The sequence below is a fragment of the Equus asinus genome, chromosome 15 (assembly GCF_041296235.1).
Source record: "Equus asinus isolate D_3611 breed Donkey chromosome 15, EquAss-T2T_v2, whole genome shotgun sequence".
Classification (NCBI taxonomy): domain Eukaryota; kingdom Metazoa; phylum Chordata; class Mammalia; order Perissodactyla; family Equidae; genus Equus; species Equus asinus.
The window spans coordinates 46,050,497-46,075,169 of record NC_091804.1 but is presented as its reverse complement, the minus strand read 5'-3'; the positions used below and the strand labels follow the sequence as shown (position 1 = coordinate 46,075,169).

The 24,673-nt window shown below is 46.8% G+C and overlaps 1 protein-coding gene across 1 annotated transcript in view; it reads left to right on the top strand.

Moving 5' to 3' along the window:
* APCDD1L (APC down-regulated 1 like) overlaps positions 1–24,673 on the top strand; it is a 52,571-nt gene that overhangs the window by 15,684 nt on the left and 12,214 nt on the right. The gene's annotated exons all lie outside the window — the stretch shown is intronic.

The following is a 24,673-nucleotide window of genomic DNA, read 5'->3' as shown; positions in this document are numbered from 1 at the left end:
CAAGCCCATCCCCACCCCTCCGCTCCTCCCCTCCGGCTTCCTGAAGGCAGGTGGACCGAGCCCCCAGCCCCAGCCCGGCGCCCAGCTCTCTCTCCTCTGCTCTCTGACACCCCTGCTCCCTCGAGCTTCTGCCTGCACCTCCGAACTTCCCTCCTCTGCCTTTTTGCGGGCTTCCGCCCCTTCAACCAGCACTGGCAGACGGAAACTGACCGCTGGCCACGCGGAACTGCAAATTTCCTAGTAGCCACATTTTTAAATGGTAAGAAGAATGAGATAAAACTATATAATTATATATTTAATTACTATTACATATTTTTTATATATTTTATTTAACCCAACAGATCCAAAATATTATTTAACATGTAATCAATATTTGAAATTTTTTGAGATAGTTCACATTACTTTTTCATAGTAAGTCTTCAAAATCTGGTGTGTATATTACGCTTACAGCACATCCCGTTTTGGACACAAAATTGCCATCAGAAATACTCGATCTGGGGGCCAGCCCTGTGGCCGAGTGGTTAGGTTCACCCGCTCCACGTTCGTGGCCCAGAGTTTCACGGGTTCAGATCCTGAGCGCAGACCTTGCACCGCTCATCAGGCCACGCTGAGGCGGCGTCCCACGCAGCACAACTAGAAGGACCCACAACTAGAATATACAGCCATGTACTGGGGGGCTTTGGAGAGAAGAAGAAGGAAAAAAAAGAAATACTCAATCTGTATCTAGGTTTTATAAAATTTACAGTTGAAAAGGACATGCGCTTACCCAAGTTGTTCTAAAACTTAAAAGTTTTCCAATACCTGAATTGAATTTTAGGGTTTTTTTCCTCTAAAGATTGGCCTCAAGCTAACATCTGTTGCCAATCTTTTTTTTCTTCTTCTCCCCAAAGCCCTCCAGCACATAGATGTATATTCCAGCTGTAGGTCCCTCCAGTTGTGCTGTGTGGGACGCCACACAGCTTGATGAGTGGTGCCATGTCCACACCCAGGAACTGAACTGGCAAAATCCTGGGCCACCGAAGTGGAGCACACAAACTTAACCACTCAGCCACCTTGCTGGCCACTGAATTTTAGTTTTAAAATTTAAAATCCAGGGGCTGGCCCAGTGGCGTAGTGGTTAAGTTTGCACACTCCACTTCCATGGCCCCCAGTTCATGGGTTTGGATCCCAGGCACACATCTACACACTGTTCATCAAGCCATGCTGTGGCAGCATCCCACATACAAAATAGAGGAAGATTGGCACAGGTGTTAGCTCAGGACCAGTCTTCTTCACCAAAAAAAAAAAACAAAACAAAACTCCAGTTTTTCAGAAAAGGGACATTAGGTAAAAACTAAGGAAATCTGAATAAACTATGGACTTCAGTTAATAATGATGTATCCATATGGGCTCATTAACTGTAACAGATGTCCCACACTAATGTAAGATGTTAAGGACAGGGGAAACTAGGTGTGGAGTATATGGGGACTCTGTACCATCTTCCCAACTTTTCTGTAAATCTGAAATTATGCTAAAGTTAAAAGTTTATTAAAAATTCAAAGTCTCAGTTCCTCAGTCACACTGGCCACACCTATGTGCCCACAAGCCTCCTCTGGCTGGTGGCCGCCGAACTGGCCAGCATAGCATCCGAGGGTCTTCGCTCTGTCCTCGGCTTCGCTCTGCTCACCGGTGCACCACATGTCCCAGACTTGCCCCATCGAAAGAAGGACTTGGGTCCTTCCCAGTCAACTCCCCGGGGTGTCCTGGTGGACCCCGCCCCATGCAGGGAGTCCAGCACAGGGGCCCCAGGCCTCCCTGGAGATCCGAGGACTCACTCGCAGGGCGGCTGCAGCCGGGCCTGCGGCTCCAGGCCGGCTTCCAGCTTCCTTCTCCCAGGCCCGGGCCTGCCGCTCGCTCGCGCCTCCACTGCTCTCGGCAGGCAGGCCACCGCACCCTCGCCCTGGGGGGCCCCAGACATCTCACACTCCACCCCTGAAACCCGATCACCAGCCCCCTCAAACGCTGCTCTGGCTGCTGCCCCTGCTATCTCACTGTCCAGAGGACCCCCGAGGCCGGTCTGGGAGTTCAGACATCGGAACACACATGCCAGCTCCCATGGTGGCTCCCCGTTTTCACATAGTTTGGGTAACCCGCTTTGTTTCTCGCTTAACAGTAGATCCCAGTCTTGTTAACGACGCCTCCTCTGTGCATGGCCCAGGCCTCACTCATCTGTGCTTGGCCCACCAGGGAGCCTCTGAGGGGTCTCCTGCCCCTGGTCCCCACGCTCTGAGGCACAGCCCCCACTTCCTCAGCTGCATCTTCAGGCAGCACCTCCAAGGGCTCTGGTGCCTCTGGATAAAGGCAAACCGCCCTGCCTGCCGAGCCTCAGTGCCTGCTCCTCCCGCGCAGCCTCCCCCTTGCGGCCCCGCTCTCTCCCTTGCCCAGGCCCACTTTAGCCCCTCCGCAGGGCCTTCGCACATGCTGTTCCCTCAGTCCCGCTGGGCCCAGCTGGGCAGCCACAACTGTCACTTCCCAGGGCTCCCAACCTCAGGAAGCCCTCCCTGCTAGTCTTTCTCAAAGGAACCGCTCTTTATCTCCATGTATATGTCCGATTTGTTATTATATTTTATCTGCGAAACTCTTTGAACGACGTCTGTCCCCATCTACACCTGAAAGCAGGACTGGCTCTCGTGCTCCTGCTGCACCCAGTGCACCTGTACGTGGGAGGTGCTCCTCGTGTGTGCTAAACACAGGCCTGCCCCCCCCCCCCACCCACCCGCCTCTCAGCCACTTCGCAGGGATGAGCCATCTGGGGTCTGCCTCTGGGCAGAGCTGTGAGCCTCTCTGGCGCCACAATATGTTTTCATGCTCTTCATGGCTCTCCCACGCCTGACCCAGGGTTTTGCTAAATAAAAGCAGTAATTGCACACACTAAAGTTTCTTTTCAGGATTCAGAAAACCAACCTGAACTCATTAACCCCGAGGGAAGCAGGACTGAATAGAAGGGCCCCTTGCCCTCATCGGCTCATAAAAATAGTCACGAGGAGTGAGCCTCGCGGCAGCCTCAACATGGCAGGCCTCGTGCTCAGCTCTCCGCCACCCTCCGTCACTTGGGCCTTCTGAGTGATATGTCTGCATTCAGGAAACAGAGGCCTGGGGAGGGGTCCAGGTGCCCAGGGTCACACAGCAGTGACCTTAGAGTCCTGGCTCCTCCTGTCGAGGCCAACGGAGAACAGGGGGCCACGCTCCTGCTCTGCTGATGGCCCCGTTGGGATGAGGATACTGGAGTGTGTTGGGACCCTCACCAGGGCGTCACATCACAGCCCAATGTACCGGGCCCACGTTTCTTGTTCCGTGTTGCAACAGGAAACACACACGCACACTGAGCTTTTCCTGCCTGTCGGCACCACGGTAAGACTTCCCCCGTGTCACCTCTGTCCCCAGAGCAAGCCTCTGGACCCGTTGCACAGACGAGGCAGCTGAGGCTTCCCGAGCTGGAGCACCAGCACCTGGCCAAACCATCCAGCCTGGATTCCACCCTAGGTCTGTCTGGCCCAGCCTGGGCTCCAGCCACGGCATTCGGCCGTGGTCCCTGCCTCCAGGGCGGATGAAGACCAGGTGTGTGCAGGGGTAGGGAGGAAGCAGAGGCCCCTGGCTGCCCCCTGGGAGGAGCAGCCTCCGCAGGGAGGGCACCGCCTGTTCACGGTTAGGCCGCACAGTGTGACTCCAAGGCCCGCTGATGTCCAGATAAGGCTTCACTTCCTCCCTGCACCTATCTGGGGGTGGGCCGGCCATGCAGGGTGCGGCCAGCCTTCCAGCAGGCTACCCGCCCCCCCACCCCCCCTTCCCGATCAGAAGGGCCCGGCCCTGGGCTTCATGCTCCGCTGTCACCGTCTTGAAATTCTTCATGCTTTTTGAACAAGGGCTCTGCTTTTCCAGTCTGCACCGGGCCCCGCAAACTTTGCAGCTGGCCCTGGGGGCCGGTATTTGCTGCTGACCTGGCAGCACGGCTCCAGTCTGGGCAGATGACAAGTTGAGCGAGACAGAGGTGTCCCAGCGCTCCTGGGTTCACGGTCAGCTGAAGAGGCCTGTGATGGACAAGCACCCTCACCCGCACTGACTGGTCGGTGCTGAGAGGTAGTGACCGGAACGCCCACTGCTCCCTAGGGCGGCAGTGGAGGGGGCAGCAGGCTCTAGGAGCACTGGGGGCCCACCACGAGACAGGGTTGTGAGGAAGCTCTTCCTGAAGAGGTGATGCTTGAGCTGCAGGATGAGGATGAGCCAGGTCCAAAAAGCATTCCTGGGCCACAGAACAGCAGCTGCAAAGCCCCGGGTGAGCGCAGGCTGGTGGCGTCGTCATGCCCGGCTGCTCGGACAGATACCACGGGCCGGGTGGCTTGACCAACAAGCACATATTTTCTCACTGTCTGGAGCCTGGGAAGCCCAGGATCAAGGTGCCAGCAAATTCTGTGTCTGGCGAGAGCCCACTGTCTATTTTCCCTTCTGGCTGTGTCCTCACGTTGCTGGGGCCCAGGTCCCTGCCTCTTCTTATAAGGCCCCTAATCCCACCATGAGGGCCCCAGCCTCATGACCTCATCTAAACCTAATTCAGGCCCCACCTTTAAAGCTCGTCTTTCAGTGTTAACACTTTTTGCATTTTGTTTAAGAAATCCTTTGCTATCTTGAGGTCATAAAAACATTCTTCTACATTTTCTTCTCAATGCCACCACACTGGGGGGCAGGGCTTCACCGCAGGAATGGGGGCGGGGGCACGAACATTCAGTCCATAGCTCCGGGTGTGATAGAAAATGGACAGTAGGTCAGAGTGTCTGGAGTGCTGGAGAAAATAAGAGGAATTATAGGCAAAGACTGGATTGTATTGGACTTTGAAATGGGAAGAATTTAACAGGAGAGTGACTTTATCAGATGTACATTTTTGTTACATAATATTTGATAACTACAAAAAATATGTACATTCTGAATTATAGCATAAAATGACACCTATGAAGCTGTCTCTCACACCACGAGAACACTGCCAGTGTCTCTGTCCACCGCGTCTCCTTCCCTTCCTAGGTGCTGTTTATCCTTTCCTTGCTTTTTCTCAGGGTATGTGTGCCCTGAGTGTATGTTTTAGTCGTGCTTGTCCTTGAGCTATATAAAAGTTATTGCATACTGTATGCGTTCTTCTGCAGTTTCTTTTGTCACTCCATATGATGTTTCTAAGATGTGTGCATGTTGTTGGGTATAGCTGCAGTCCATACATTTTTCACTGCTGTATAATATTCTGATGTGTAAAGATGCTGCAGGGTATTTTTCTGTTCTTCAGTCTATGAACATTCTATTTGTTTCCAGTTTTTGGCTGTTACAGGTGAGGCTGTTGGAAACATTGTTGTACTTGTCACCAGATATACATGTGCAAGAGTTATAAAATCTGAGTCATGATCTATTAATGGCTCAGAAAATCACATTAGCGGGGGCCAACCAGTGTGTTTTCTTAAATGAAAGAGAAGAGAATGTTCAGAGTGGATGTCTCATAGTGAGAGTCAACATTATTTCCTGAAATAGTGTTTCCATTGTATGCACGTGTGTATGCATACATATTGGATATTGATGTAAAACGTGTTTCTGTGAGTCATAGAGAGTGTTTGTAAGCCGCTGGTCTTGAGTTGTAAACTTTTATAAAGTTAATTTCTAAGAATTGTCTCACAAAGTAGTTATCCCAACTTACGCTGCCACCAGCAGAGTTCCTGCTCATCTTCACCTAGCCTGGCTATTTTGGGAATCCATAATTTTTACTAATCTAATGAATGTAAAATCTTTCCTCGTTGGGTCTTAATTTGTGTGGCCGTAACTATTAATAGGTTAGAATGTCTCTCCATGGCTGTATTTACCATTCTGTTTCCTGCTCTCTGAAATACTGGCTTATGTCCTGTGCCTATTTTTCTTAGCATCTTTTGTCTTTTCCTTAGGATTTGTAGGACTTCTCTACTTATTCCGTGTATTAATCCTTTGCTGGTTACGTGGGTGCAGGTGCCTCCTGGTTTGTGGCTTTCTTTCTCATTCTCTTTACGGTGTCTCTTGAATAACAGAAGTTCCTAGTTTTAATGTAGTCATATTTAAGCTTGTTTTTCAGTGTTAACACTTTTTGCCTTTTGTTTAAGAAATCCTTTGGTATCTTGAGGTCATGAAGACATTCTTCTACACTTTCTTCTCAAAGCATTAGATTTCCCATTTATATTTAAGTCTTTTATCCATTGGAAATTGATTTGGGGGTATAGTGTGAGGAAGGGGTCCGATTTCTTTTTATTTTCCATGTAGACAACCAATTGTCCCTGCCCTATTTATTGAATAGCCATCTGTTGCCCACGGATCAGCAGTCCTATCATATATCAAGCTTATAAATTTCATGAGTCAGTATCTGAAGTCCCTATTCTATTTTTTTGGTCATTTTATGTATCTCTTCACAGTATGTACAATGTTACAATTACTCTAGTTTTCAATAAATCTTGATCTCTCATACAACACGCCCCTATATCTTATTTTTCTGCAATTTCTGACAACTTTGTCCTTTCATATAAATTTTATAACCATCTTGTCAAGATCCTAAAAAAATAAAATAAAATAACTTGTCAGGATTTTGACTGGGATCCATTGTGTCTATGGATCAGAGAACGGACATTTCCTGATAATTCCCATCCATGCATATATCACTTCATTTATTTATATCTTCTTTAATGTCTTTCAGCACATTTTTATAATTTTCTCCGCATAGATCTTGCTTATTCTTAGGAGATTTATTCCTAGGTACCTCACACTTTTTACTACTACTGTAAATGGCACCTTTCCCCCACCCAACTATTTGTTGCTGTTACAGAATGTAATTGATTTTTATACATCAATTTCTTTTGTCCAGCCATCTTGCTAAACACTCTTATTGTTTCTAATAATTATTCTGTAGACTTTGAGTTCTGTACAAATATAATCATATTATCCACAAATAGTGGTCATTTTGTCTTTTCTAATTCTTGTACCTTTTGTTTCTTTTTCTCATCTTACTGCCAGGACCTTCAGTAAATGTTGAAAGTACTTGGCATCCTTTGCGATGGTGGCATCCTTTCTTACTTCTGGTCTCAAAAGTTCAGTATTTCACCATTAAGAAATATCATTTAAGGTAGGGATTTTGGTAAGGCCCTTAATCAGCAGAAGGATATCTCAAACTATTTCTCTTTTGATAAGATTTCTTAAAAATCGTGAATGGGTATGGAATTTTTATCAAGTGCTTTTCGTTTTGCGTCTGTGAGTAGTAGATCATATGGTTTTTCTCTTTTAATCTGTGAATGTAGTGAATGACATTTATAGATTTTTCTAACATTAAACACTTTTGCACTGCGGGATAGAACCACTGTGGACGTGATGCATAGTCTTTCTATATACAACTATATTCCATTTGCTAATATTTTCTTTAGGACTCTGGCAGCCACGTCCGTAAGTGAGATTGTCCTGTAACTTTCCTTTCTGTGCCATCCTTGATTTTCCCTCCTCACACTGGCCTCAAAAGGCTTCAGCGTCTCCGTCTTGCAAGGGTCCTTTGCAAAGCCCAGAGACGGCCAAGAACCCTAGCAGTGTGTTCACATGGACATCAATCTTTGCAGGCTGAAAACGTAACATATTTTAACATCGATCAGTTAGGAGACAGACCCTTCCCACCTTTCTCTGTCGCTTTCCACTCTGACTTCCTCCCGTCCTTGCCTCTTGCTGTAAAATGTTGGAGTGACCACAGGCATTTTGGACATCCAGCTTAAGGAGAAGTTGAGTTGGGAATTCTGTTCTTTAGTGGGATATGTTCGTACGCTTTGCAGCCACTTCCATGTGTAGTTGAGTTACGGCAACCCGAGCCGGTGTGGCACTGGCTTCCAGGAATACAGCTGCTTCTCACTGAGCTGCCTACACATGTCATGACATGAAAATGCCTTCGAATGTGGCCTCTGGCATCTGTCGCCAAAACTGTGTCAGGGGTGGAGGAGAGACAAGGCGTGAGAGGCAGAACAGAGCCAGTCTGTAGAAAGTGATGTCACCTCTCACAGCTCGTGTGTGAAAGAAATTTGAGAGAGTTTCTCCAAAATTTGATAAAACAAAAAAGTATGACATCCTAACGAGTTGTGGACCTGAAAAAAAGTTTATAAATTATCAATAACCAAAAATATTTTCAGTGAACCAAAGCGGAAGAAAGATTGATGGCCTGCCTACTCTTGCCATAGAAAATGAAAATACAAAGTCTGTCTCATATAAAGAGGCCACAGGAGACTATAGGACCCAAAAAAGCAGGAAGAAACGTCATAGTAGAGTCAAACAGTTGATTCATAAAAATAGTATGTGGGTTTTCTGGATTTTGTTCTGTTTGTGGTTTTTGTCAGCTTCATAAAATTTGTAATTTCTTGTGATTTTTTCCTCATCCTAAATCAATATTTTTAAAATTTTTATTCAATTTATTTAAACTAAAAAAATCAGTATTTATTTTATACCAATTTTGAATTTTTGTATAAATTTGTACTTTTTCTTATGGGAGTTCCCTAAACGGAATAAACTTCAGCCTGCACAATAGCTAGCTCTGCCCTGGAGAGGAGACTCACAGGGGGCGGGGGGGGGGGCACCCTCTTCTTCTCTTGGGAAGCGTTTGTGTAAAATTGGAATCATCTGTTTCTTTAGAGCTTAGTAAAACTCGCCTGAAAAAACACCCTGGCCTGGGCTTTCTGTTTGTTTGGTTTTTATTTATTTATTTGGGGGAGGGGTTTTCAGTTACTGTTCAGTGTCTCAGTGACAGAACCGTTCAGAATATTTATACATAGACACACACCAGCATGTCCCCGCGTGTATATATACTGGATCATAAACTTCTTCTTTAAAAAACACCTCTGCGGGATCTGTGGGTTTGTCCTGCAGTCATTCTTAATGTTACTCATTTCTGTCTCCTCTCTTCTCTTCTGCCCTCACCTCCTGTTCCTTTTCCTTCTTGTTTTGATCAGTCGTAACCAGAGTATCTAATTCATTAAGAGTTTCAGAGAACCAGCTTGGCCTTGTTGATTCTCTCTTTCACAGCTTTGTTTTCTATTTTGTTAATGTCTGCTTTTTTTCTTATTATCTCTTCCCTTTTCCTTTATTTGGGCTTACTCTGTGTTTCTTGTTCTCACTTTTTAAGTTGGATAAGTATCTTTGATTTTCAGACTTTCTTCTTCTAACTATAAGTTTACTAGCCCACACGCTCACCTCAAAGTCTCACTTACTCTACATTCTACAGGTTTGGGTATGGACTGTTTTCACTTTTTGCTTAGCTCTAAATTCTGTATTTTTTCTAACTTTTATCTTGATGTCTTCATTTATACATGAGTGTTTTTAATTTCCAAACACAGAATTTTTAAAAATATTTTTATTTCTGACTTTAATTTAGTTATATCGTGGGCAGAAATGTGACCTGTATGGTACCAGTTCTTTGAAATTTGTTGAGATTTATTCGATGGCCTAGTCTAAGGTCAGTTTTTGTAAATATTGCATGTGTGCTTGGAAAGAATGTGCATTGTCTGATTGTTGGACACAGTAATATAGATAGCTGTGTGTATATACTTACACAATACATGTGCACATGGACACGTGCGTGTACACACATATATAATGAATTAGATTTGTTCATTGTGTTTTTCAATCTTCTGAGTCCTTACTAACCTTTTGTCTGTTTGACCTATAAATAATCAAAAGAGTTGTGCTAAAATCTGTCATGATGAGATGAGTTGTCAATATCTCCCTCTACCTATAGCAATTTTGGCTTTATATGTTTTCATGCTATTTTGTGATCATATCTTCCTGGCAGATTGGACCTTTTATGGAGTGACCTCTGTCCTTTAAACTGCTTTTTGTAGTACGTCCTTTTTCGTCTGATATCAGTTTCCTTTTATGTAGTATTTAGTAAGTGTTTTTCAATCCCTTTACTTTGAACCTTTCTATGTCCTTATGCTTGAAATATATAAATAACATATAGCAGGAGTTTTAAAAATCCAATTTGATAATGTCTGTTAACTGGCAAGTAAATCAGATTTGTTTTTATCATTTTTTTTTTGTTTTCTACAAATTCTGCTTTTTTCCTCCTTTCTTGTCCTATTTTTAATATTTAGGAGATTAGTTGGGTTGTATTTATTCCTCTTACTTTTCTTCTTTCTCCTGGTTTAGAAGTTATACAGGACTTCTATTGCTGTCATGGCTCCTCTGAGATTATAACATCTTAGTGTCTTAACCCTTATGATGGAAAGGATTTAGAACAGTAACCTAAGCACGCCTCACCCAAATTACATGCTGTTGTTTTCCAGTATTTTAGTTATGTACTCTTGTTTTGACCCCACAAAATTAGAGATTATTAGTCTATTCATTTCATTATTAGTTTATATTTATTTCTTTGTATTCACTTCATTACTATTTGTGTTTTTAGATTTACAACATTTTCAAATTCTTTGCTCATTATTTCTTAAAAATCAGACCTTCCTTCTTCATAAATTCCTCTGTGTAGAAGGTCATTTTGTATAGTGGTAATTACTCAGTTTTGTTTATCTGAAAATGTCTTTGTTTTACCCTAGTTCTTGAAAGCTTATTTGGCTGGGTACACAAATCTAGGTTGATGGCTCTTTTTTCTTCTTTTTATCTTTGGTGTTCTGCAAGTTCAAGTGTTGATTTGTTTTTATTAATTCTGCTTGGTCCTCACTGGCCTTCCTGGTATGAGTAGTTCGGAGTCTTTTATCACGTCTGGAAAATTATTAGTCATTTTTTCTTCACCTATTTCTTTTCTACCCTTTCTTTTCTCTCCTTCTGGGAGACATTAGTTAGACTTTCTCATTATAACTGCTGTGTCTTTTAACCCCTTTTTCTTAGTTTTCAGCCTCTTCTCTTTCTTTTCTGAATTTTGGGTAATTTCTGTACGTCTGTTTTCCAGTTCACTAATTCTCTTTTCAACTGTATCTAACCTGCCCCGTGATCCAGCCACTAAGTTTTTATATCAACAATTTTATTTTTTATTTCTTAAAGTTCTATTTGATTCCTTTCAAACCTGCCTGGCCATTTTTATAGGCTCGTGTTTGTTGCTCATTTTTTTAAATCCCATATTTTATTTCATTAAACATTTCATACAAACTTTTCTTTATTCTGTGATAGTAATTCCAATATCTGATGCTCTTGTGATGTAAATTTCTTCTTTCTGCTAAGTCTCACTCCATAGTGGGTTGTTTATTTGTGTATTTGGTGATCTTTAATTGGAAACTCATGTTTGCTTGATCTTAATCCATGGAAGATCTTGGAACCTACAATGATCATGCTTTCCTCAAGGGGGCATTCATATTTGCTTCTCCAGGAGTCAAGGGGCACCAGCAACCTGGGACCATCCTAACCCCTGGTTCCCCCTCCCCAGCCTCTAACCACAGGCAATGTTGACGTTGACCTTTGCTCTCAGGAGGGTCTCCACAGGTCCCTCTGCACTCACTTTGGGTGCCAGGGAACTCAGAGTCTTCCCTGCTTTCTGAAAAATTATATTTTACATGAAATCTAGTCGTGCACAATGAGGGCGTCCTCGGAATATTCAGAGAGCCACATTGCAGAAGCAGGATGCTGACTCACAATTCTTAAAGATCACACTTGCTGCTTCATGGAGAATAGATTATAGGGGGCAGTGTGGTTGCTGGGGAAACAGTGAGGGGCCACTGTCAGTCTTTCAGGTGAGAAATGATGGTGGCTTGACCCAGAGTGGTGGTTGTGAAAATAGACAGGAGTATGAATCCAAGGTAATGGAGCATCTGTTTATTAACTTGTGCCCCTTGTGTATTTATAGGCACAAAAATGTGTGATTAGTCACAAACTTTCATTAACTTGTAATTTCTCTTCTATTGTTCATATGTTAGATTTGCAAAAGGTGAAAAGTTTGGTAATATCCAGTCTGGCCAAAGGTGTAAGGACACAGATCCTCTCATACACCATTGGTGGAGGGTAAGTTGAACAGCATTTTGGGGAGGACTATTTGCTCAAATCTATCAACATGTTAAATGCACATACAATTTCTTTGTTAGGAATTTTGCCAAAAAAGACACACACAAAATTTACACCAAGATACATTAAAAGGATGTCCAACATATTGTTGTATGTAATAATAGGAAAAAAAATTTGACTGCAATCTACACGACAGTCTACAGAGGATTGGTTAACTAAATCAAGATTCATCTATATAATAGAATCCTATTTTGTCTTTACCATGAAGACATAAGTCTAAGATGGAATGCTATCCCTGATGATTCAAGTGGAAAAAGCAAAATGCAGAATGATGTGAATGGAAAGATTGCATTCATAAAAAAATTTTAACAGCCAGATAAAAAACATATACATTTATAGGGAGAGATCGCCGTGAAACTGAAACTGTTTTCTGGAGGATGCACAAGAAACTGTCACAGTGAGTCACCTTGGAGGGAGTGACCGCGGCTCTGGGGTAGAAAGCAACTTTCACTTCTCATTTTACACCTTTTTTATACATTTTGAAAATTCCACAGCAAGCCACGCACTGCTTTTGTTTGAAGAGTGTAGCCTGTTTTTATTGGACTCTTCTTGATTGGGTCACCTGCTTCCCCGAGTTAGCTACACCGCCTGCCTGGGCCACTTCATTATTTCCTCTGGTTCCTCCTTCGAAGACTGTGAATGTCTTAGCCCCTCTGGTCCTCAAAAGCCAACCTTCCTCAGAGATTTCTGAAATCTATTATTAAGCTAAAAACATAGATTTCAAATAATATGCATAGGATGATCCCATTTTTGTAAAAAAAAATAGTTGAAATGCATGTATGTGTGTGTAAAAATTTTTAAAAATCTCAAAAGATTTATTCATTCATTCAACAAAAATGTACTGTATGCCTGCCACAGGCCAGGCATTGTGGTAGAGATGGAAGTTCAAAGGGGACCAGAGTCCCTGCCCTCAGTCCCTCTCAGCACCCCGGACTCTAGAATCTAGAGGGTCATGTGTACCAACAGGTTAATTTCAGTTCACTCTGGGTGGGCGATTGTGGCTGATCACCTTCCTGCTTTTCTGTACCTTCTGATTCATATTTTTGCTCTGTGTATGGCATAAACAAACTTATATAAAAATAATAATTAAGCCGTAAAACACAATCTGTCTATCCCTCTTGTTTTGTCTCTCTTCTCCAAACTCCTACATTCATCCCCGCACTATTTGGGACACACTGATAGTAAAAATTTTTCATACGTGTCTGGAAATCAAATTTCAGTGGGCGTCCTGTATTTCATCTGCATCCCCACTTATCAATAACCTGCTCCCAGCGCTTCTGCTCCTCTCTGAGTGCCGCTCCTCTGGCTCTGCCTGGCCCTCCCCTTGGGGCTGCTTTCCTCGGGATTCTGCCTCTGGCTCCACCCTCTGTCATCCCCCATGTGTGCATCATGGACAGGTGTGTGGCTCCAGCCAGGCCCTCACAGCTGGCTCCTCCTGGATGCCCCATTAGGTCCTCAAATCGCACACCCCCGAAACGGAACTCATCCCAGTTCTCTGTCTCAGGAGTGGCACCACCGTCCCCGCAAGTCTGCAGGGCTGAGAATCTACACGCCCGTGCCGCCCCTCCTCCCTGCCTTCACCCCACATCTCCTGCCACTGCCCCTCAACACCCCACTGCCCCGCCTCGCCTCCATGTCTCGGATTTGAGGTGGTCTCCCACAGGTCGCCGGGAGCCCCTCCTTCTCCCCACCACCCCTACACACATACACTAGATCATCCTTAACACCAGAGCCTTTGCGCCTTGGTCCCCACCGCCTGTCACCGTGTGCCACCACAGCAATTTGACCACTGATTGCTACTGTCCTACATTCAGGTCAACATTTCTCTTCAAATCAACTAATTCATTCTCATTTATTTACTACAATAACCTGTCCCTGTACGCTTTAGCCTCATGCTAACAAAATCCCAGGCTTGACGTGTCAGTTATTGAACTCAAACTAGACAGGTAACTAATCAACGTAAACTGTGCATCATGCGCCCCTAGAATCACGTCTGGTGCCACCCAGGCCGGCACGGTGCCCTCTGGAAAGCACTGCCTTTCGAAATGCCGCCTGCTCTCCCCCCGCACGGCTCCGTCTGTTTGAAGAACACTCCAGACCGCCAAGTGGCTGACAGGCCTCCCGCACAGCTCCTGCTGCTCCCTGCCTCTCCATCTCTCCCCTGACAACCCCTCCACGGGGCCCACCTCCACCGGGACTAATTACGTCTCCCTCAGCCCTGTGTGCTGATTCACACCTCCATGCTACCTTCCCGGCCGCCCCCGGAGTGCCCGTTAGGGCCTCATCCACCTGTCAAGCAGCTCCTCGTCTTACACGACTCTCAAGGAGGACAGAGGCAGCAGGGCCCCCCCTGACGGCCCCTCCTTGTCTCTTCCCTCGGCAAACTGGACCAGCACCGGGCAGAACATCTCCAAGGCTCTGTGGCCGTGGCTCGGAATATCAGACCCTGAGCCCTTATAGAAGCATCTGGCCAACCTGTGGCCAGGCACACAGCAGGTGCTCAGTAATTGTTGAGCAAAGACCAGAGGCTGTGTGTGCAGATGAAAGGAGACTGGAGTTCATAGGTAAAATACCTGGTTTGGAGTTGGGGCCTTTCCACCTCCCGAGTTGTGTGACTGAAGCTGGACACTCTTGGCCTCTCCTTTTCTGAGGCTCTGCTTCCCCGTCTGTAAGATGGGGGCAACAATACCCACCCCAAAAGCCTGTTGTGAGGAAGGGCAGACAAGTAGGTGCGGGCTTCTCAGACTCAAGAACTTTACAGAAATGGGCGCCTTATTGTTGGGGTGGTGACAAGGATCCTGATGACTAATGTGCTTTGGTCATCCAATTAGCACTGTCGCTGTTCCCTCCGGGAGCCGCGTGCGCTCTCCCCCTGATGAGAACGCTGCTGGCCCAGGGTCGCCAAGGAGGGCAAGAATTACCAGCCTGTTTATTTAACATTTAGGGAGCCAGCGCATTTTCCTGCACCTTGTCTGCAACACTTAAGCCAATATTTGCGTCTTCGGGATTCTATTTGGATGGTAATTTAAAAATAGGGTTTGGACTTCCAGCCGGCCTTTCTCCTGAAACTCTGAAAGCACATTAATTTTCTAGACGGTAAAATAAGGCCATAATTAAATATTACCATTTCTCTTAAAATAAAATCTGGTAACTCCTAACAAAATGGGTTTTTTGAAACATGATGTAGGTTTTCCCACAAAGTTGCACTCTAGGGAAATTCCTTATTTTGAATGTATGAGAAAGACCACGAATTTAATCTCAACACAATGTAAGAAAAATTGATTTGTTAAATTACAATCATTTTCTTGCATTTAAAATCTCCATGCTTCCTGTCTTGGCTGACCCCAAGGCTCCCCTCTATGCGTCTTTGGGGAAAGTCTGGAGGAGCCAAGATGTTTTGCCTCATTGTTTATCAAGCTTCCCAGATGCCCTTTCTTATGGTTCCCATTGGGGTTTTTGTTCTGTGTTGGAAACTTTGAAAGGAGGCAAGGCTCTGTGACCCCATTACCCTTGCCCTTCAGTCTCCAAATGCGTTCTCTCTGCGATTGGAAACAGAGATCTCCCGGGGAAGAAAGCATGGGCCCCAGAGCTGGCCTTCATGGGCTCCCTCTTCACCAAGGTCACGTGGTCCGCGGGTGCCTGGGGGCCCTGGGCTGCAGGAGGTGGTGCCAGGTTTCACCCCAGCCGCCCAACCACCCCAACGGAAGCTCAAGAGGGCCCCCTTGTGGAGACTCCCGGGAACAGCCCAGTGAGTGGTGTACTTCCCCCAACGCTGGGGCTGCTCCCTGTGACCCCCAACATGTCTGGGCAGTTCTCAGACCCAAAGGCACTCAGCGGAGACCACCAGCTCCATCCTTCCCTCCTCAAAACGTCAATATTTCTTCGAGATGAGTAGGTGGTTGGCCCCTCCCGGGAAGACCTGGTGGAGAACCAGCTCCCAAGGCCCCATGAAGAGTTAAGCTCCTCAAGGTGCCGCCTGAACTTCCCTTCTCCTGAGCCCTTTTCTGGGAGTCTTCACAGAGATTACACAGACGTCTTCTTTCTTATTGAATGTGTCAAAACCTTGTGATTATCTTGCCAAATTCCTGTTCTGTAGAACAATGAAAGCTTCAGTCTTCTGCCAAGAGAGCGAATAAGGATTCAATCCAATGGGAGACTTCTAGACTCACGTTCTGTTTAGCAAATACTGACTTGCAACTACGCCCCTCAGGGCAGACCCCAGAATGTTCGGGAAGACCCAGGCTCACTCAGAGGCACTGGGAGAGCTCACGCTCTACTGCCCAGGCCCCGACTCCCCCTCGCCCTGCTCCTCAGAGCACAGGACGGATTGGAACGTTTGTATCAGTGGAGAGCATTGACCAAATTTGGTATGAATTATGAATAAGGGCCAACACGCGGAGCTGGGAACATAGCCGCTGAAGGCAAGCTGACGAGGCCTTGTCTCCAAGACACCAGAACATCTGGGTAAAAAGAGAAGAACTTCCATCAATCACCCTGATGCCTTGGCTATTTGGAAACAGCTGGGCTCTGGCTGGAATTTTCCAGTTTTCATCTGGGTGGAAACCCAGCCAGAGTGAGCAGTAATTAGCGTTATCATGGGGCCGAGGGAGAGTCTTCATGTGAACAGATTTTATCCTGGAACATTCCTAAACAAACAAACAAACAAACAAAAAAACTAGCTGAGGAGCCCGGCCTGGGGGGCCAGACTCTGTCTCCCCGAAACCCCATTCTTTCCCATTCTGTGAGCCGTACGGTTCCTTTTCCCTTAGCAGGAAATGCTCAACACAGCCCGTGGGGAGATGTCTGCGTGGCCAGCCGCTCCCCTGGACAAAATGTTTTCAATTTTGGAAACACAAACACGAAACAATCACCTTCTCCGGGTGGCACCAAGCAAGACCCACCTTTTCCACTGACCCCTTGGTCCAGCCAGACCTGGGACTTTTCAGGGAGAACTAAGGGAACAGTGACAAACCAAATCGTGTCCCTTCGGGAGCCTCTCAACACACTGGTGTCTGACTCTGATGCTGTCCTGCTTCTCACCAGCTCAGAATCTGCTGCTCCAGACACGCAGTCCCTCCTGAATTCCTCAGGGCAACTTGCAACTCTCTGAGGTCACCAAGCAGAGGAGGGCACGTGTCCGTGTCCTGGGACGCTGCCGGGAGTGGGGCGCCGAGGTGCTTTTCCTAGAGCACACCATTTCTGACTTTCCAAAAATGCAAAGTCCATCCCACCTCTACCCCAACCCCTGGCCTTAAATGCAGAGCCCCTCGGCTTCGCTGGATGATGACAGTCAATGACTGCCAAATGAGGGACATGTGAGGAATCTGAAGACCAGCCATCTACTCCTTAGAATTCAAAGTTTGTCTTCCTATTTCTGTGATTTGCTGGTACTGTCATAGCATGCCAATCTGTAACCTTCTCGGGGGAGTTTCAATGGAAACTCTGCATGCCTTTTGTGCGATGACTTCATTGGAAAGCACATCTTTTGCTGTAGCAACGCAGAGACGGCTGCCATTTCAACAGCCGGAATCTGAAGCTCGTTGGCGAAGCCGCCGGTGCGGACCACTGCACGCCAGCACATCTCAATTTGTAAAAGGAGGCCGCCTCTAATCAAGGGAGGTTATTTTTTGGGTGGAGATTTTTATTTAAAATGTGCATAAGCTTCCAAGTGCAAACATTCTAGGTGAATTACCTCAAGCTGAGGATTTTGAAATAAACCAGAGGGTTTCCGACTTTTTTTTTAAGCAAGAGAACACTTTTTCCAAAGTAAATCTTAATTAGCATCCTAGTATAGAAACCAGAGGAAAGGGTAGGGGCCACTCAGGCTAAAGCTGGGGGTGGGAGACTAGAGCCCAATACACAAGGTCTCCCCTTCTCTCCCCAAAAAACCACCGGTGGTCTTCAGAAACCAGTTTGAAAACCTCTGACACGGCAAGACGGGGCACACACACTGGCATTCTCGAGCTAGACCTATGCGTCCAACACGACAGCCACCAGCCACGTGTGGCGCCTGAGCCCCAGAAACGTGGCTGGTCTAAAACTGAGTTGTGCTGTGAGTGGAAATACACACCCGATTTCAAAGACTTGTATGAGAAAAAGTATATAAAATATCTCATTAACGGTTTTCATACCTATTGCATGTTGAAATAATATTTGGGGCTGGATAAGAATATTGTTAAAATTAATTTCACCTGTTACTTTTTAGCTTTTTAATGTGGCTACTAGAAAATGTAAAGTCACATATGTGGCTTCCATTTGTGGCTCCCGTTCTTTTTCTGTTGAACAGTGCCATGGAGCTGGGCAGAGCCTTCCCCAGGGTGTGGAACCACATCGGGGTCCTGGTTTAGCTGGGGCAGTTCCAAGGGTCAACACAGGCTCTAAGGCAAAGCACCTGGCATCAGCTTCTTATGCTGGATCCAGCCTGTCCTCGAAGCTCTCTGCAGGATTTGAGGCTCATGCTTAAATCTCCCATCACCTACTTCTCTTTGCTCTCTGCCTGCTTGGATCAGCCTGGGCCCCCAGCCTGCTAGGGACTCCCTTACTGACTATCCTTTCACCCTCAGCCAGATTCTTACTATCCCAACCCCAGCCTTCTCTTTCTCCTCTTCCATTTCAAGTCTGGCACTAATAGCCATACACAGGATGGAAATCATCAGCTGACTTTTAGGAGCTAAGTCCTGAGGAGTGGGAGAAGTATCAACAAGGACCTCACATGCATTGGTCTTTGGAGCACAGGTCATTCATTCATTCATTCAACTAAAGTAATTAAGACTAGCATTTATTGAGCACTTGGTGAAGGCACTGTTCTGAGTGCTGTCTGTGTCTTAACACAACAGATACTGAGCATCAGGCATTGCTGGGTGCTGGGAATCAGCAGTGAGCAAGAGAGATAAGGACCTGTCCTCATGCAGCTGGCAGACTAGTGGGGGAGACAGTGAGAGGAAGGAAGGGAGAAAGGGAGGGAGGGAGCAAAGGAAGGAAAGAAGGAAGGGAAGAAAGAAAGAAGGGAGAGAGAGGGGAGGAGAGAAGGGAGGAAGAAAGGAAGGAGGAAGGAAAGAAGGAGGAAGGAAGGAAGGAAAATGTTGAGGAGCATAGAGTGACACCTCAGCTGCAATGAGCACACCTAGGCCCTACATCTTGGTTTCTAAACACCATTTTCAAATAAAAGGAACCAGGACTCCTTGGAGAAATGGCTGATTCCAGGGCTGGGGTAAGGAAAATACAAAATGAGCCTGGAAGGTCTTCTGGTGCCAGAAAATGAGGAAGTGCTCAAAAAAAAAAAAAATGACAAGGGCATGTAGAAAAGAGACAAGAGCTAAGTTGAAGGAGCTCCCAATGGTCAAATCAGGGACAATTTGAGCAAGAAAATAATGATAGCTATGGATTATAACCTATAAAATAAATATCCCTGAGTTCATACTAACACAAATAACAGTTGAATAAAGAGATAAATGGAGAGAAGGGACAGTGCTTCCTTATAGCACAATTCACAATAAATTCAGAAAGAATGATGAACTAGAGAATGACCATTTGGAAAACACCACAGTAATAACTGCTGTAGGCAAGAATTGTCAATGGTCATCAAAAGATGCTAAAACTAGTGAGGGGGAAATTATAATGAAAAACAAGATATTTGCCGTATCTGTAAGTATATCCCCATAAGCTAATTATTAATTACAAAGAGAAAAGTAGTAATTCAACAGTGGAGTTACCTGGCAGACAACTCCTTAAACAAGAGATCAAAGTTAACATCACCAGTCTTGGGACAAATTGACATCGTGTGCCCCCTGACATGATGCACTGAGAAGGACACAACGTCGCTGCTATGGTATTCTTACCGAAACTGAATTTAATCATGAGGAAACATCAAACAATCCAAAATTGAGGAACACACTACAAAATAACTGGCTGGTACTCTTCAAAAGTGTCAAGGTCATGAAAGACAGGGACCAAAAAAGTGTCGTCATTTAAAGGAGACTAAGGAGATGTGACAGCTAAATGTGATGTGCTGTCTGGATCGGGTCCTGTACCAGAAAGGAGACATCAAAGGGATAATTGGTGAAACTTGCATAAAGGTGGCAGATTAGTTAATAACATTGTATCAATGTTAATTTCCTAGCTTTGATCCTTGTACTACCTCTCTGCAAGGTTAACCTCTGGGGAAACTGGATGAAGGGTATTCTAGAACTCTTTCTACTGCTTTGGCAACATTTTTTAAGTCTGAAGTTGTTTCAAATTGAAAAGTCAAAAAGTAAACAGAAATAAAAAACAGAAAGCAGGTAAATAATCGCCAGACGTGATGAGTGCTCCACGGGAGACTCAGCAGAATGGAACGTTCGATGTCAGCCTGCCGGGAAATGCCGTTTATGCTGAGACTTCGATGCAGATCGAAAGCCCAGCACAAAGCAGGGGGAAGAGCGGCGCTCTAGCTGAGGAACCACACGTGCGAGGGCCCGGAGGCCGGAAAGGGTTTGCCTGTTGGTCCCTAGGAACACACAATAGAGAGTACAGTGGGATCTGATGGATGATGCTGGAAGGATGGGAAGACGGCCAGTTTTGAAGGGCCTCGTAGATCTTAAGGAAATGTGTGGGTGTTACTCCAAGTGCACTGGGAAGCCATAGGAAGTTTTTGGCTATCATGTAAATTTCCCTTGAGACACTTATGATGCTTTGAAATCATAATCCGTCGTGGGGCTATTTGATGAATGCCAGCCTCTCCAAGAGAACAGAAACTCTGGCCATCACGTGCAGGCTTATAAAGGCACATAACAGGCATTCAGTGTTTGTGTGGGGGTGAAGGGATGAAGGAACAAAGCTTAGGCTGCTGGAGGACCCGGACTTTGGATGGCCCCTGGTATCTGCTGTGAGTTGAATCGTGTCCTCAAAAAGATGTTTAAACCCTAACGTCTGGTACATGTGACTGGGACCTTATTTGGAAATCAGGTCTTTGCAGATGTAATCAAGTTGAGACGAGGTCATATTGGAATGGGGTGGACCCTCATCCAGTGACTGGTGTCTTTACAAGAGAAGGGAGAGGGACATTTGGATACAGAGATGCAGAAGCAAAGAGAAGACGGCCGTGTGAAGACAGAGGCAGGGGCGGGAGTGAGGCATCTACCAGCCAAGGAACGCCTGGAGCCCCCAGAAGCCAGAAGAGGCAGGAGGGACCCTCCCCTCGAGCCTCGACAGAGCCTTGATTTCAGCCTTCTGGTCTCCAGACTGTGAGAGAATGGAGTCCTGTTGTTGTAAGTCTCCGGGTTGGTGGTGCCTCGTCGTGGCAGCCCCAGGACATGCAGCCTCCCTGCCTCTGCATTCCGGACGTGAGTGAATTGACGGGTGACCTCAGTCTCTCCCTTTTCTTTCTGCGCACCCTCCTCGGGCTATTTACCACGCCCGCGAGTCCCTTATACATTTCCTTACGAAATGTTCTTTACTTAAGGTATTGCTTAATATTTTAAAATCAAGTTCAGACCAACCCCCCTTTAAAACTCAGTCTCGTTCTCGGCACTGTGACCTGTGAAAACACAAATTTGCTACAGTAACTGAGGCAGCTTTTCAAGCTTTTCAACACCCTCTACCATCAATGCATAATCATTGGCGTAAGAAATGCTCACCGTTGCACCTAAAATCACCTGGCACACCTCCCAGAACCTCGGAACAAGCCAATTAGGAGAGGAAAACCCGGTGCTTTTCTGGTGCTTTTCGTCCCCAAAAGGAAGGTGTCTGAAGACCGGATATTCCGCCATCTGCTCCAGCTACAAACCCCGCGTCTTCCTCCACTCCCCTCCCCTCTGCATTCACGCCTGTGCTTTTCGTGAGGAAAACAAGGGTCGTGGACCTGGGTGTGAAACTTCTCTAAGCCTCCATTTTCATCTGTAAAATGAGGATAAACAGGTCACCTAGTAGAAGTGTTGTGAAGAGTAGATAAGAAAAGGGCGCATATTTTTTTATTCCATTTATGTGAAATATCCAGAATAGGCAAATCCCTAGAGACAGAGCAGATTAGTGGGTGCCAGGCTGTAGGAGGAGGGCGGAATGGAGAGTGACAGCTTGTGCTATGGGCTTTCCTTTTAGGGGTGATGAAAATGTTCCGGAATTAGAGAGTAGTGATGGGTGCACAGCATGGTGAATGTCCTAAATGCCACTGAATTTTACTCATATACTTTCAAATGGTTAAAACGGTGAATTTTTTGTTAGGTATATTTCAGCAAAATTTACTTTTTAATTGGATAAGCAGCGTCTGCCTGGGGTAAAATGACATTGGCCAAGCCTCTGCACCCCTCTGAGCCTCGGTTTCCTCATCTGCAAAATGGGGCTGTTGAGAGAACCTACGTCATGGCAGGTTTGCAGATTGCTCCTGTCGGTCTATAGGAATGGCCAGCATGTGGCAGCACTCCTTCAGGGGCCAACGGGCTGCCTCCCCTAGGCTCGCAGGGAGGCCTCACGGCCATGATGGAGACAGAGCAGCTGCTCTCTAGACAATCTCAGCCAAGTGCCCACGCTCAGGAGAGGCCTGGCAGATGTCCTTCCACCCTTAAGGCCCCAGGCAGGTTCTATATGGTGTCTGCCGTGTGGCCCGTTCCTGGCATTCTGACCCACGTAACACACCAGGCTGGGGCAGATCATATTCTGAACCCGTCTTAAAGCCTTGTCTGGGCAGTTGGGCGCTCTGGATTTAATTCTGCAGGTAATTTGAACGATGGTTTCTAATTTCAAAAGTCCTTGCTCTCATGAGTGCAAAAGCAGCACAATTTTTAATTAGTGGGTAAACAGGAAATAATGGATGGCGGTACGTGGACACCGCTGTTAATTAAAAGTCCGTGGTTGATAAAAATCCATTTGGCCCATGCCCTTAACTCAGTCTGTCAGGTCCCTGTGCAAAGTCCTGCGGCTCGGGCCCCAGCAGCATCTGCTTTCAGTCGTTACTCCTTTAGTTAAGACTTTTCTAGGGAAGAAAAAAGGGAGGAGGAGAAAAGAAACTGAAAAAGCTCCCTCAAAAGCTGCAACTGAAAAAGACTTCCTGTATCCATTTATAACTGGTTAATTTAATTTTTGCTGCCTTGAAGTTGAAGTTTCACCAATGGCTGAGAGGCGACGTGACCTCCGCTCCGGTGTGTTCACAGAGGTCTCCCGTTGTGTTTTATGTTCTGTGCTTAGTGTGTGCATGTTCTGAATCCAGTGAGATTCCACCGTGTCTCCAAGTCTCCTGACTCAATTAAATCCTAATTTCGCACCGAAAAACAAGGCAAACCAAAACACAGGTAGCGGAAACACACTACCTGAGGATTTGTGACGAAACACAACGTGGCCAGCCGTCTCCTCTTGGTGCCTTCAGAGAGAGCACAGGGGACAGGCTTGTTTTCCTTGGAACAGGAAACGTTTCCTCCAGGAGCCAAACTGTGTGCAAACGATGCCATTATCATTTTCCAGCCGCTCGCGATTTCGCTCTGAGATGGAAGCTTGGTTTTCTGAACGGGCAAATCACGTCGACCTCTTGTGGTCCTTTTCCTCTCTTTCCTTCCATCCATCCTCCAAATCAACACTTCCCCACAGGTTTTGTGGACACCGGTGATGTGCAAATTAACCTGCAGACCTGAATGCAGGGCACCCAGCGTCTCCTGAGGAGTTGACTGCAGGAGCATGAGAAGGTGTGAGGTGCAGACCCTGCTGTGCAGTGGGGACCCCAGGCTCCCCAGGCCCTCCCTGGCCCCGCTGCCTTTCCTGAACCCGAGGGGGAGATGTGAATGGCCAATGCGGGAGGGGACAGGATATATCATTCATTCACTCCTCCACTCAGCCCGAAAGCCTTCCTGGGGCCTCCTGGACCCCCAGGGCCTGTCCCTCTGTGCTGGCCAACATCTCCAGCAGGCCCCTGGCGCCCCCTGACCCACTTCGGCCACAGGCTAGGTGGGAAGGAGTGCCTTTGGAAAGCCCTGTTGCAGGAGCTGGGCCAGCGGGTCGAGGCCGACCGCCCCCTGAGCATAGCTCGTTGCTGTAATATTTGGATGCTGCTCGCTGCCAAGCTTCCCACAACATCTCGCCATCTGGGCTGCATCAAGCCCGACCCTCTGAGTGGAGATGACGGTTTCTGGGGGAATTGCTGCTCTTTCGCAGCTGAAGCCCTGGTCCTCTCGCCTCTGAGCAGCCCCTAGAAGAGATTCTGTCTGAACAGTCCCATGGCCGGGCCTGGCTTGTCTCCACAAGATGAGCACATCTGGGGTCACTCAGGAGGGCCTGGGGCCCTGGGCCCTGCCCTGCTGCTCACAGGCATCCTCCCTGAGGCCTCCGATTCCTCTCCCGGCCCCACTGTTGGCCTCGTGCCTCAGCCTGGACACCCACCACACACTTAGTGAGCACCCGCTATGTGCCAGGTGCCGGCCGGGGTCCCACGGATGTGCAGATGGACAACACAAGGGCCTGGCACCGAGGAGGGACCGTGAAGTAAGTGGCCTCGAGGGGCAGGCGCAGGTCTGGCCTGCTCCATGTGGCAGGTCAAGCAGAACCCAGACTCCTCAGTGGAGTGGGGTGGAAGCCCTGCCCCCATCTCCTCCGTCTGAGTCTCTAGTGCTCCTGGGCTGGGAGCACCGGGGCCCTCAGCTCCCGCCCGGTGGTGGTCGGA